We start from the raw sequence: 14,830 nt of genomic DNA, 5'->3' as shown, positions 1-14,830 counted from the left end.
GCCACCTCCTCCAGGAAGCCTTTCGTGATTACCCCACTCCTGGCTGGGTCTGGTGCCTCTCTGACTCCTCGCTTCCCCGGAGATCCCCTATCATACAGTCTTGTCCTTACCTGGTTATGGGTCGCTGTCTCCCATGACACTGTGACATCATGAGGGCAGGGACAGTGCCTCACTGGTTCCATGCTGTGTTCCCAACATCAAAAATGATTCCTGCACATAGTAAATGTTCAATAAAAATGCATTAAAGAAAACAGTGAAGGAAGGCATGCAGTGAGTGTTGTGAGACCCCACAGTGCAGGCGGCAAAGGAGGGACGGGCCATCTGAGCTGAACTCGGAAGGATGAAAAGTCTCCCGCACACGGTGCCAGGGACGGAACAGCAGGCAGAGGAACCAGCAGAGCCAAGGCATGGAGAAGTGTCCAGAAGGAGCTCAGAGGAGGCTGGGGAGTCAGACTGGAGCCAAAATGTGAAGGGACTTGGAGGCACTGCAGGACCGACCCTCTAGGGCCCAGGAGGAGAGAGTGGGCTGGAAGGAGGTGCCAGCCTGGACTGAGGTCCAGCCAACACTCTCCTCTAAGCTCTATCCCACTGGGACAGCAGAAGAGCCAGAATGTGGGGGGAATCTGGGGGATTTTCTGGCACAACTCAAATCGGGAAAGGCATCAGAGAAACACACGGTCAACCTAGAAATGAGCTCAGGACGAAGAAGAAATCTCTTTTACTGCTGCTTCTGGATGGCCAGAGAGGTCAGGATACCAGGCTAACATCGCACACGGGAGTCAATACCAAGCCCCAGGAGGAGTGGAGACCAAGGTCTCAGTTCAGCTGCATGTTGCAGCCCTGCCTGGAGAGGGCGCTGTGGCCCCGGACAAGTGGTTTGGCCTCTCTGGGCCTCACCTGCTCTTCTGTGAAATGGGGCTGAATGAGGATAACAGACAGCAAGTGTGCAGAGCTTGGCACCTAGTAGGTGCTTGGTCGACATGAGCCCCTCTCCCCGCTCAGCGCCCATTTCAAATGTTTTCTTGAACGATGGGCACCCTGCTTTCGTTTGTCTCACAGGTATTTCCTGCGCACCTGCTGTGTGCCCGGCATGAGTGTGTGGCCACCGGAGATAAATGACCAGTAACCAAAGTCGCTTTGAGCCACAGCCTTGCAGCTCTGCTCAGCCGTTCTCCAGGACAGGCCCGTGCATTTCTGGGTCTCGCCACCGGGTCTGAGCAGGGGTGACCGAGGAGCATTGTTCAAGTGGCTCTGTCCCCCAGACGACCATCAGCCCTTGCTGGTGTCAGTCTTTGCTCACAGCTGCAGACGGAGAGGTGGCTCAGACCCAGCCTGTCCCCAAGAGTAGCGCCCTGCACCTGCTTCCCTCCACCGCACCGCGCCCTGTGTCTGCCACCTGAGCCCAGACACAAGTACAGGACGGCGCCCTCTAGTGTTGGTGGTGAGTTCACTGTCAGTGGCTTTCCTTCCTGGCTCCTTGTACCTCGATGGCTCTCAGGGAGGTCGGGGGGCTGTGGCGTCCTGGGAGTCGGGTGTATCATCATGGCATTTATCTCCCAGATTTGAATGACCTCAGCGCCCGCTTATCTCCCCCTCCTGTCCAGTTGCTCTTAGAGGTGGAGCTCGGGTCCAGTCACTTTCCATCTGTAGCACAAACCAGGGACACCGTGAGTGTTTATAGGACAAAACTCCCACTGCGGATTGCCCAGTGAAGTCAAGCTGAAGAAGTCTTCAAATCCTTGGTCATCGTCTTGCTTAAGAAGTCCCCCCTCATCCCCTCACGGTGCATGGGGGGAGGAAGCCTCATGCTTGATCTGCTCTTTGATAACTGGGTAAAGTCGGAACAGGGCACACCAGCTGCTTAGTTTGATAAGCATGTCCGGCCTCGGTACCCAAAGACTGTGCACGAGGTAACTCTTATCTCCAGCTCAGAGGAAGTCCAGCCCCAGCCAGCATGTGTCCAACAGCTGTGTATGCAATGCCTGAGCCCTTCGCCAGGGAGCCCACCGTGACTGACATACCTGCTCCTGTGAACATTACAGTAGAAGGGCGAGGGTGCATGATGGATAACTGAATGGAGACGAGAGGGTGAGGAGTTTGAGGGAAGGAAGGCGGTTGGCTGTAGGAGCCCAAAAACCAATCCACAGAGAGTAGGGAGGGTAGAGGTGGGCATAGGGGAGCGGGTTCGTGGATAAAGTGACATTTCAGCTGCAACATTTGTTCCAGGGGCAGAATGAGAGGAAAGGTACACCAGGCAGAAGGAGCAGCGTGTCCAAAGGACCTGAGGCAAAAAGATCATTGTCCATCCAAGGAACAGAGTAAGGCCAACATGACATAGTCTTGGGCAGCAAGAGGGGTGAGTGGCTCAAAATGGCCTAAAATGGCAGGTGGGGATCAGATTACTGAGTACATTACCCCATAACCCCAACAGGCATTAGACGACACACAGTTTACAAGAGGGAGACTGGCTGTGATGTCAGTGAATTTCAGATAAATTGGGGAATAGCCATTCACACCTCAGGGGGACCTTGCAGCACACGGACTTCCCATAGGGTTGTAGTGAGAGGCTAGTTTGTTCTCTCAGCCAGTTTTATTGAACACCTATTAGGTGCCCGGCTGGGGGGACACAATGCTAAGCAAGTTCAGATTGGTCCTGCCTCTCAGGGCTGCCAGTATAGTGGGGAAGGAGGGGCGGTGTTGGCCAGGTAATACCCATAACTGCAGTGAGCCTGCTGCAGAAGTAGAATTGTCAGCCGCCCTCGGAGCTCTGGACACCCCCACCCGCATGGTCAGCAGCGCAGAGCGATCACAGCGGCCACGCTCGGCAGCAGGTGCTTTGCACGCTTGGGTTCTGCTGCCCGGGGCCCCAGTGTGCATGTTGTAGCATTCGGCTCTTTGCAGCTCTGGGAATCCTGTGGCTTGGGGGAAGAGAATGTCACCTCAGTTGCCACTTCTGTCTCTTGATGTTAATCAAATGGCCAGCTTTGGGCTTGAGTCTAAGTCGGAAAACTATCTGGGGACCAGTTCTCCAGAGGGGGGTGAATCCCTGGCCCTGTCTCCACCTTAGCCCTGGGCTGTGCATCAGATCTCATCTGCCTGCAGTGCTGTGGCTGATCCACAGGGACTCTTTAATTTCCACAAATGAAGTGGAGGGTGGGGAATTGTGAGCCAACTTTTAATGAGTCCTTAAGTGTCACTGAAAATCCCATGGCTTGTTCACTAACAAAACTTGGAATTGGTTTCTAGGGATTATTATGCCAGCAGTTTGGCAGATTGTGCTGGGTGCATGTGCCATTGGGCTCCTTAATGCCAGTCATGTCTATGATACTTTTAATCTATCTGTGTTCTCAAGGAAGCATGCCAAGGAGCCCCGACTGAAGGCACAGAGAATGTTGGGGTGGGGCTGGAGATGGCCAGTTTAGATGAATTCCAGTTGCTGGTTAAGGAGATCCCCTGACATCACCTCTGTTGAATTCCCTGGGAACTTGTTTTCCTTTGTTTTCTTCTTGTTCTATAATTTCTTGATTTCATTTGTTAAACAGAGATGGGGCGCCTGGGTGACTCAGTCAGCTGAGCATCCACCTTCGGTTCAGGTCATGATCTCGGGGTTTGTGGGTTTGAGCCCTGCTTGGGGCTCTGTGCTGACAGCTCAGAGCCTGGAGCCTGTTTCAGATTCGGTGTCTCCCTCTCTCTCTGCCCCTCCCTCCCCATGCTCGCTCGCTCTCTCTCTCTCTCTCTCTCTCTCTCTCAAAAATAAATAAACATTAAAAAAATAAGAAATAAAATAAAATAAAAATGAAAAACAGAGACCAGCTGACCACCAGTGCAAATTGTTCATTTGTCTTCAGGTTCTTAAACACAGAGTAACAGGCAAGAGGATACTTGTGTATTAACATGGATAGCTTCCTGCTTTAGGGCACAGACTCCCATCAGACTGCCATGGGTTCAAATCCTGACCTTGCCACTTTCTGGCTGTGTAAACTTGGTGAAGTAAATTTGACCTCTCTGAGCCTTCTACTGCAGGTGGGAAAGGAAAGCTTAATGGCACCTGTCTCATAGTCCTCAATGAATGTTGGGGAGTGTCAGCACAAAATGAACAAACCTTTTAGAATCTCTACAAGTTAAGAGAGTTTTCTTCGAGCCCAAGTTAGGACAGCTGTCTGGGAAACACAACCTTCACAGAGAGTGCTCCTGAGAATGAACAGTTATTCCAGGGTTGCATCCTTTTTTGTATCTTGCAAAGGCCCAAAAGATTATGGATTATACATTAGCACTAAATGCAGTGCACAGCACATAGGCAGGAATCATGAGTTTTATTGTAAAGGAACACAGGGAACAGGAACATTGATCGATGTCTCAAGGACAAGATGGTTTTCCTTTAAGCCACTCATTCACGAAGCAGATGCACAATGTGTGACTGTGGGCCATAAATCAGGCAAAGTTTATGTACAGTGATGCTGACTTACAAAGAAATCAAGGGGTGCCTGAGTGGCTCAGTGGGTTGAGCGTCCAACTCGTGATTGGGGCTCAGGTCATGATATCACGGTTTGTGAGATGGAACCCCATGTCGGACTCTGTGCTGATAACTCAGAGCCTGCTTTGATTCTCTCTCTCTTTGCCCCTCCCCTGCTCGTGCACTCTCTCTCTCTCTTCCAAAATAAATAAACATCTTAAAAAAAGAAAGAAAGAAATCAAAAATGGCTTCCCTTGCATGTCAGGCCTAAGAGAGTTTTTCTCCCATCAAGAATATTGTTTTATCATTTATTAGAGTCCTGTAGGTATCTGAGCCAACCAACCACCCCATGTCTTGAGGACTCATCCATTCACTTATTCAACCAACATTGACTGAGTGCTTTCTCTGTTGCAGGCTAGGGAACTCAAGCACAGAACAAGCCAGATGAGGTCCCTGCCCTCCTGGCATCTATCTTGAAGTGGGAAGAACATAATTCACAAGAATAGGAGCAAATAATCAAAGAGTTACACATTTATATTCATGTCTTAAAGGGAATGAAAAGCATGCTGTGATCTTAAAGCACTGTGTTCTAGGCATTGAACTGAATGCCTCCCGTGTTTATGAGATTGTTGCTCTCCACATCTGATGAGTGACTGAGACTTGCAGGTCCCAGGAGAGGAAGATTTTTCTCATGACTAAAGTCCAAAAAGGAAATGGTCCACCCAGGGGGAAAGGAGGGCTTCAAATAGAGGTCTGGAACACCCACCATGTGAGTGGGGAAATGACTCCCCCATTAGACATGGAAGGAGTGACAGTCTCCTAAATTCCTTTCTGACTGGATGGAGATTCAGTTGTCAGGGACAGAAATGTAAATTTTAGCCAGATAAATAAATAAATAAATAAACCCCCCAAAAACCCAAAAAACCAGAAATTCATTGACTCCTGTCCGAGGACATGCAAAGATTGGGGGAGGCGACCTCAGGACTCTGATCATGGCATCACAGCTCTCTTCTTTGAAATTTCCACATGTGGTTTTATTTCTTTCTGTCTTTGGACAGATAAGCCTCATTCCAATTACTCTAGATGGTGGAGCCCACAGAGGGGAAAGAGGGCTTCTCTCTCCCACCACCCACATGCTTTTGTTTTAGGGCAAAAACCAGTACTTACTGTTCCTTCTCTTGTGGAATAGCCACACCTAATTTATTTTTTTTTAAGGAATAAAAATTTATTGAGAATTCCTGGGATGGTGGTTAGCCCTTCCCAACCTAGAGGGAGGAAACAACACTGTAGGAAATCACTCAGAAATTACACTGTCCCAACACCTTTGGCCAACATAGGAAGGAGCAAAACTCATTCTCTCAAAAATTGGTCAGGCTCTGTTCATCCAAGAAGGGTTGGGTGGATAGATGCAGAAGGGACCATCACATGATACTGGGGGTAGCATGGGGGTGTGCTAGACCCCAAGCCTCATCAAGGATAAGAAATGAGCCTGGTGACCAGAAACTCCACCCCCCAGAGAAGAAGTGGATCGTTTTTGAGGAGGCAGCTTGGGGTCCAGCCACACCTAAAGGTTTTGAGACTTGTGTAGTAGGTGTGAATGAGTGAGGTAACCTTTGACAAAATTACATTCCCCTCACCCCCAACCCCTGGCCACCACAAATCTATTCCTTTTCTATGACTTCATGTTTTTTTACATTTCGTGTATGAGTGAGGTCATATACAACATTTGCCTTTCCCTGACTTATTTTACTAAGCATAATGCCTTCAAGGTCATTTATGTTGTGATAGAAGACAGGACTTCCTTCTTTTTATGGCTGAGTAATATTCCATCATATATGATGAGGGAACATAAGGCAAACTGAGGGCAAAGTACAAGCTAGCACACTGCCCCCACCACCACCACCACCGGGAATATGTGTGACACTCCTGGCTACCCAAGAGCAAAGGAAAGGGGTTCATGTGCTTGCCGTGGTGATGTGGGAAACTAAGGCAAATGAAAAATCAAATTTCCTTACCACCTACAGCCCATTGACAAGTCTTTGAAACGGGCAAAGTGACCTCCCTCTAGGAGCTCAGCTGCCTCTATGATGACACTTTGCTGGGGCAAAAGGGAATCTTGGCTTAACATTATCCTGACCCCCCAGGATCCTGTGAGTCTCCTTTAACATATAAAAATTCCTTTGCTAACCTCCTTTATTTTTCATCCCCAAGTATATGTTGGCAACCATACTCCAAGCTTATGGCCCCCTGATACACATCTGAAGGGTCTCATGACTGAGGTTTTACTAAACAATAATAAATGGTGTTTCGGTAGCAACAGCTAGCCCCTCAAGGTCCTAGAAACCTTGCTTCCAAAATTCCTTAGAGACTTACTCTATCCCTGATGCCCTCCCAACCTGAAGGTATATAACCAGTTACCCGTCACAACCCCAGTGCAGCTCTTTCTGCCCACGGGTTCTGTAAATGTGCTTTAATAAAATCACCTTTTTGCACCAAAGGTGTCTTCAAGAATTCTTTCTTGGCCATTGGCTCTGGACACCCACCATCACCCCAAAACCCCATCAGTATACATGGGAATATATGTACACTCCACTACACATTATATCTAGGTTGTTTCAGTGTCCTGGCCACTGTGAGTGATGAAGCAATGACCACACAGGTTCAGATGTCATTATGTGATCGTGATTTCACTTCCTCCAGATAAATTCCCAGAAGCAAGATTTCTGGATCACCTGGTAGTTCTAGTTTTAATATCTTAAGGAACCTCCATACTGTTTTCCAGAGTGACTGCAGCGATTTCCAATCCCGCCAAGGGTGCACAAGGGTTCTCCTTTGTCCACATCCTCGAGAGTCACTGTGATCTCTTACCTTTTTGACAATAGCCTTTCTAACATGTGTGAGGTGACATTTCAATGTGGTTTTTAAATTAATTTATTTTTTTTTAATTTTTTAATATTTATTTATTTTTCAGCAAGAAAGAGACACAGAGCACAAGCAGGGGAGGGGCAGAGAGAGAGGGAGACACAGAATCCAAAGCAGGCTCTAGGCTCTGAGCTGTCAGCACAGAGCCCAACGCAGGGCTCCAACCCACGAACCGTGAGATCAAGACCTGAGCCGAAGTCGGACGCTTAACCGACGGAGCCACCCAGGCGCCCTTAATTTATTTTTTAAATTGATGTATAGTTGACATACAGAGTTACAATCGGTTCAGGCATACGGCATGGTGATAGGACAAGTCTGTACATCAATGTGGTTCTGGTTTGCATTCCCCTGTTGATTAGTGATGATGAGAATCTTTTCATGTACCTACTGAGCAGCATCTTCAGGTCTGGGAGGTGTGGGGAGAGAGCGAATGCATGGTCCTCAGCCTCCAGCCTGGCTCCAGGATTCTCTGAACCCTCAAACCCCACCAGATCCGAAGTCTGCCTCCCCCTTCCAGCCCAGATATCTGACACCCAAGGATCAGGGGGAATTGGCCCAGCCCCCACCACTCACTGTCCCAGACCGGGTCTCTCCACCCCGTCCTCTGCTTGGCCTGTGTTCCCCATTCAGGAAGCCAGAAACTTCCCCCAGTGAGCTCAGCTGCACTGCCAGTAGCTGACACGGGGGAGCTTGGGGGTGGTAAGGCCGGCCTCAGGGGGAGGAGGACAGCCTTGCTGCCACTGCCAGGGGCCAGATCCAGGTCTGCTGGCCTGTGAGCTGCTCTTCTGTTTCTAGAAGTTCTCCTCTCCTCCCTTAGTCTTCTCATTAGTGCTTCCAGACACTTCCCCAAGCCCATCCTCTACCCTCCACACACCATGATGCCCTTCTTCCTACAGGTGGCCATGGTGTATGAATAAGAACACCATTCCGTGTGCCAGTCCTTGAAGTAAACACTGCCCTTGAGTCTTCTCGGAAACTGCTTCCAGCAGCCTCTGAGGTGGGTTCATCTAGAGTCCCCACCACACAAATGATGAAACTGAGGCTCAGAGTTTAGTTCCCTCACCCACAGCCAAGTCCTCTCTTCAGGGGCATAGCTGGGATTTGAACCAGCTGCGCCTGACCTCAGGGCCTGTGTTCTCACTGTCACGCTGCCTGCCTCCGTTCTGACCCGTGTTCTGACCCTGTTCACTCCCCGCTCTTTGTTAGGGAAGCTCTCAATCCTGCTGGGTCCGGCTCCAACTTCCAGGGGTGGATCACAGGAAGTACCTCCCAAGCTGGGGATCAAGAGGAGGGTACAGCTCCCCCCTGCCTCCCACCCCATCCTGACAGCAGTCAGGCTGTCCCAACCCGATGGCCATCTTTTCTTCCCCCAATCTCTCCCCCAGCTTGGTGGGCTCCTTCATTTGTGGGAGGGACACTGGGGGCACCTGGGTCACTCCAGTCAACCTGGGTCCCAGCAGGCCAGTCTTTTCTCCTTTGTTGGAATAATGCTGAGGAAAGTGACCATCAGAGGATCAGAGTCTCTGTCAGGCAAAGAACAAAGGAATTTGTTCCCATCATCCTGAGGGAAATTCATTCAAGGGAGGACAGGCAGCAGAGAAGAGTTGCCTGTTCCCCACAGATACACTCTCACCAGAGGATTTCCAGGTTCGCCCTCTGACTCACTAGGTAGTGAATTTTCTGATGCTCATTTTCTTCCTGATAAGGCAGAAGAGATGGGCACATCCACCTGGCCTCCTTCTGCCTGGATGCTGGATCCTAGACTAAAGCATGACTTATGGAAATGATTTAAAATTCTCCACACACAACTGAGCCTTCCATACAAAGGAATGTTAGGGGCAGAGGCTAATGGGGTCAAAGGAGAAGAGCCATAAACCTATAATCCAGCTTGTCTGGGTGGAGTAAAGGTGTACATTGACCAAGTCTTATCTCACTTGTTTCCTGCAGCCTGGCTGGAGGTGATGAGGGAGTATGAAGCAGGCTGAGGGCAAAATACAGGCTGGCATACACACTCCCAGGTGGGATCTATGTGATATTCCTCAGACACTCCCGGCTACCCAAGAACAAAGGAAAGGGGTTTAAGTGCTTACCATGGTGCTGGGAAAACTAAGGCAAATGAAAAACTAAACTCCCTTACTGCCTACAGCCCATTGACAAGTCCTTGAAACCAGCAAAGTGACCTCCCTCTAGGAGTTCAGCTGCCTCGATGATGACACTTTGCTGGGGGCAAAAGAGAACCTCCGTTTAACATTATCCCAACCTCAATGATCCTGTAAGTCAACTTCCTTTATCTCAACTGCCCCAGGATATATGCTGGCAATCATACTCCAAGCTTATGGCCCCTGATATACATATAAAGGGTCTCATGACTGAGGTTGTATTAAATGGTAATTGGTGGCACTTCCCTAGCAACAGCTAGGTCCTGGAAAGGTTGCTTCCAAAATTCCTTAGAGACTTACTCTATCCCTGACCCCCTCCCAACCAGAGGGTATATAATGAGGTACCCATCAGGACCCGAATGCAGCTCTTCCTGCCCATGGGTCCTGTCCCCCATGCTTTAATAAAATCACCTTTTTTGCACCAAAGAAGTCTTCCAGAATTCTTTCTTGGCCGTCAGCTCCAGACCCCATGAGCCCCCCATCACCCCGAAACCTCATTAGAGGTTTGGCTCCCTGGGCCAGGAGCTTCAGTGCAGCCCTCAGACACAGCAGGTGCCCTGAGCTGCCCCCACTACTCTCAGTCATTCTCCTTTGTCCTTGAAAGGAAACTGCTGCCGCCCTTCAGACCTCCCACATTTCTCTTCTTTCCCGAATCAGCACAGAGACAGAGCTGTAGATGGTTTATCATGAAATAAAATGTGGGAAAGAGAATCTAGGCATCTAGGTGAGAAGGGAATAGCGGTAAGCTGCCTCCCCAAAAGTGATCTTCTTTCCAAGGTCATGGACACTCCCTGGGCTGCTCCCGGGCGCCATGCTTCCTGTCCTCGTGTCAGTTTAGCCTCCAATGTCCTATAGCCTCCTCCCAAATGTGGTCATTCTTGAGATTCCTTTAGAGTTAATGGAAAGGTCACTTCCCAACACTTTTATTTACTTTTCATTTAAATTTTGAAGTTAAGAATTGGATTCAACAGGAAGGGAAAAGAAAAATCAGGATTGTTGAGTGGTTTCTATTTCCTATGGTCCTGGGGCTATCAGAGCTTTATAACCCTCTTTGAGGCTCCTAAGCTAGGGTTCTGCTGGCACTTAAATCCCAATGTCACTGTGTTTAAAATTAGTTTTCTTGGGGCACCTGGGTGGCTCAGTCGGTTGAGTGTCTGACTTCGGCTCAGGTCATGATCTCGCAGTCTGTGAGTTCAAGCCCCAGCCTGTTTCAGATTCTGTGTCTCCCTCTCTCTCTGCCCCTCCCCCACTCATGCCCTGTCTCTCTCTCTCTCTGTCAAAAATAAATAAACATTAAAAAAATTTTTTTAAAAATTAGTTTTCTTTCCTTAATGCCATTCTGCCTGGCCAACCTTAAAAATGACATCTTTAAAATAGAGAGACCAACCAAAAAACAGATTCTTAACTATGGAGAACAAACTGGTAGCCACCAGAGGGGATTAAGGAGTGCACTTGCGATGAGCACGGAAACAAGTGTTGAATCACTGTATTGCACACCTGAAAGTAATATAACACTGTATGGTAAGTATAGTGGAATTGAAAACAATTTTTTAATGTTCATTTATTTAGGAGAGAGCACAAGTTGGGGAGAGACAGAGAGAGAGGGAGCCCATCTGAAGTGGGCTCTGTGCTGACAGCAGAGGGCCCAATGCAGGGCTCGAACTCACAAATCTCAAGATCATGACCTGAGCTGACCTCGGAAGCTCAACCCACTGAGCCACCCAGGTGCCCCCCTTCCAAAATTAATTTTTAAATGACCTCTTCAAAGAAACCTGTGAGAATCACATGACCACATTTTTATACTGACCTTCAATTCTTATACTCATGCATAAATATTTACACACTAGTTACAGAAGTATGTTGATATTACATACATGCCCTATGCTTCTCTGTAGACATCATAACTTTTTACCATCTACATAATATTGGCTCATCATCCACCCTTGACCTATCCAAAAGGTATATATGGGAAAAAGAAAAGAATTTTAAAAGAATACACAGTGGATAGAAAATATGAAAAGTCGGGGCAATAAACTTTTTAAAATATTTATTTATTTTTGAGAGAGAGAGAGAGAGCACAAGCAGGGAGGAGCAGAGAGAGAGGGAGACACAGAATCGGAAGCAGGCTCCAGGCTCTGAGCTGTCAGCACAGAGCCCGAGGTGGGGCTCAAACCCATAGACCGCAAAATCATGATGTGAGCTGAAGCCAGATGCTCAACCAACTGAGCCACCCAGGCACCCCAGTGGCAATAAACTTCTAATGTAAGAATTACTCCTAATGTATGAGTAAATGTAATTGGGTTAGAATCACCAGTTAAAACAGAGTTTTTAGATTTGATTTAAATAAGAAACAAATGTCTTGGGGTTCCTGGCTGGCTCAGTCAGTGGAGCATGCGACTCTTGATCTCAGGGTTGTGAGTGCAAGTCCCATGTTGGGTGTAGAGATTCCTTAAAAATAAAATCTTAAAAAAAAAAAAGAAAGAAATGTCTTACAGTGCGGTGTATACAAGACACTCAACTAAAACATAAGAATACGGAAAGGTTTAGAAAAAAGGGAATGGAAAGTGACTACTCACTAGGAACAGGGTTTTCTTTTAAGGTGATGAAAATGTTCTGGAACTAGATACAAGCAATAGTTGTTCAACATGGTGAACTTGCTGAGTGCCACAGAACCGTTCATTTCAAAATTGTTAATTTTATATGAATATCACCTCATATTTTAGAAAATAGACAAAAGATATAGCCAACAAATATTAAACCTGGGGTGGCAATCCTATCATCAATATCTGATACAATTAAAGGGAAAAGTATCTTATGTCACAAAGATGCTATTTTTAAGGGGTCAAAAAGATTGTCAGTAGACATAAACTCATCATACGTAAAGCAGTAAATGGTAATCCACAGTGGCATCAATTCCAATACTTGGAGCTTTTTTTGTCTTAAAAATTGACAACTAAAGCAGACAAGACTCAGACTAAGGAATCTATTATCTAAATACTGCATCTTTGAACTATGGAACACCTGTGTGGCTCAGTTGGTTAAGTGTCTGACTCTTGGTCGAGGCTCAGGTCATGATCTCACCTTTCCTGAATTCGAGCCCCAAATGAGGCTCTGCGCTGAGGGTGGAGTCTGCTCGACTCTCTCTCCCTCCCTCTTTCTCTCTGCCCCTCCCCCACTCATGCTCAAGCTCTAAATGAATGAATGAATGAATGAATGAATAAAAACTTGTTTTTAAAAAAAGTTTGAGCTATAAAATAGAGAGAGAAATGTACACCCAGGGAGGGAAAGACTCATTTTCTTCAAGCACATGGGGAATATTTCTAGAAATTAATCATGTATTTGGCCCAAAAAACACTCAATGAATTCCAAAGTAATCTCTTTATGTGTTCAACTGCATTGCAGTAAGATTAAATGACAAAAAAAAAAAAAAAAAAAAAAAACAGCTTTAAAAAGGCACTTGTCTGCAGACCAAGTCAATGAAGCCACTTTTTGGATCAGCAAAGGAGCAGGTCTGGAGTGAAAATGAAGAATTTGGTTTAGACACAGTGAGTCTGAGATGGCTCATAACTTCCAAGTGGGGATGATCACTGAGTTGCCATCCATTTACCAGAGTTTTATTGAATTAATCAATGTCTCTGTTCTCTGTCCCAAAGCACACTGGAAATGGCAAACATCCTGTTACTACACTCTGTTAGTTTCACTTAAAATTTTGCTTCAGGGGTACCTGGGTAGGTCAGTTGGTTAAGCGGCCAACTTCAGCTTAGATCTCATGGTTCATGAGTTTGAGCCCTGCATCAGGCTCTGTGCTGACAGTGCAGAGCCTGCTTGGGATTTTCTCTCTCTCCCTCTCTCTCTCTGCCCCTCCCCCACTTGTGTGAGTGCACTCTTTCTCTCAAAATAAATAAATAAACTTTAAAAATAAAAAAACCCAAAAGTTTGCTTCATTAGGAAATAATCCAGATTTACTAGTTTTCTTGGTGCCCTGAGGGTTTCGTTTTTATTTGGTTTCCTTTCTCTTTTCCATATCTTTGTATTTGATATTATATTACATTTAAATATTTATTTTGGTTTAGTAACACATGAACCTGATTAAAAATAAATCAGAGTGGGTGAATGAATAGATAATACATCCTACAACGGAATATTATTCCGCACTAAAAACAAGCAAGCCATCTAGTCAAGAAAAGACACGAAGGAAGTTTAAATGCCTTTTACTAAGTACAAGAAGCCAGCATGAAAAGTCTACATACAATATGATTCCAACTGCCGTACATCCTGGAAAAGGCAAAACTACGGAAAAAGCAAAAATATCAGTAGTTGCCAGGGGCTGAAGGGAGGAAGAAATGAAGAGGCAGAGCACAGGGGTGTTTTAAGGCAGTAAACTACTCCGTATGATACTATAATAATGGATACATGTCATTATTGTAATAGGTCAACTTATAAGATATCAGAAAGCTTATTGTATATAAGTTCGGCTTAAACTCACCTTTCATGAATAATTGAGATAAAAGCTTATGTAGTTCCCTATTAGGATTATCGGAAATTACTAACCGCCCTATCTCGCTTCCGTAACTTCGCCTGCTTGCTAAATGGATAACTTAGGTTACAAAACGCTCCCCTATCCCTTCTACCAACATCTGGCCTAGGCAAAGACCAACATGTAAAAAGTCTCCAACTCACTGCCTCATGGTATCTTAGGTGTCTAACTATGATTGGTCATTTTAAACCCTCTTAGGACAAAGAACTTTAAATTGATAGGTTCCCACCAAAACTAAGGTCTGTATGTCACAATACAATTGGCTACCATGAAATGTTGTAAATTGTAATTGGTAACTAAATAATGATGTATTCTGACTTGCTAAAATCCATATAAGCTCACTGCTACCTTTGTTCGGGGCCATTCTCTGCACTTTTCTCCTTAAGATCAGGAGATCAGGTTTGGCCCGGCCGTGAATAAAATCTTGCCCCGCTTCTATTCGGCGTCTGGTGGTGTTTTTCGACAGCACCCTGTTTCAATTATCCATTTGTCAAAATCCACCGAATACACAACACCAAGATAATAATGATGTGTCAATGTAGGTCCCTCCTTTGGAACAAATGTAGCACTCTGATGTGAGATATGATGGTGGGGAAGGCTGTGTGTGTAAGGAGCAGGGGGTATATGGAAGGAGGGCTGGCAGGCAGTCTGGAGACCCCTTACCAGTTGTTGAATTTAGAGACTATTGGGAAAATTTAGAGTTTTAGTATGCTTTTCTTTGTTTTATTCTCTATCTGTTCATTGGAGATCTGGAGTGAC

This window comes from Panthera uncia, chromosome A2 (genome assembly GCF_023721935.1).
Source record: "Panthera uncia isolate 11264 chromosome A2, Puncia_PCG_1.0, whole genome shotgun sequence".
In the NCBI taxonomy this organism is placed as follows: Eukaryota; Metazoa; Chordata; class Mammalia; order Carnivora; family Felidae; genus Panthera; species Panthera uncia.
Note: the sequence above shows the minus strand (reverse complement) of the source record.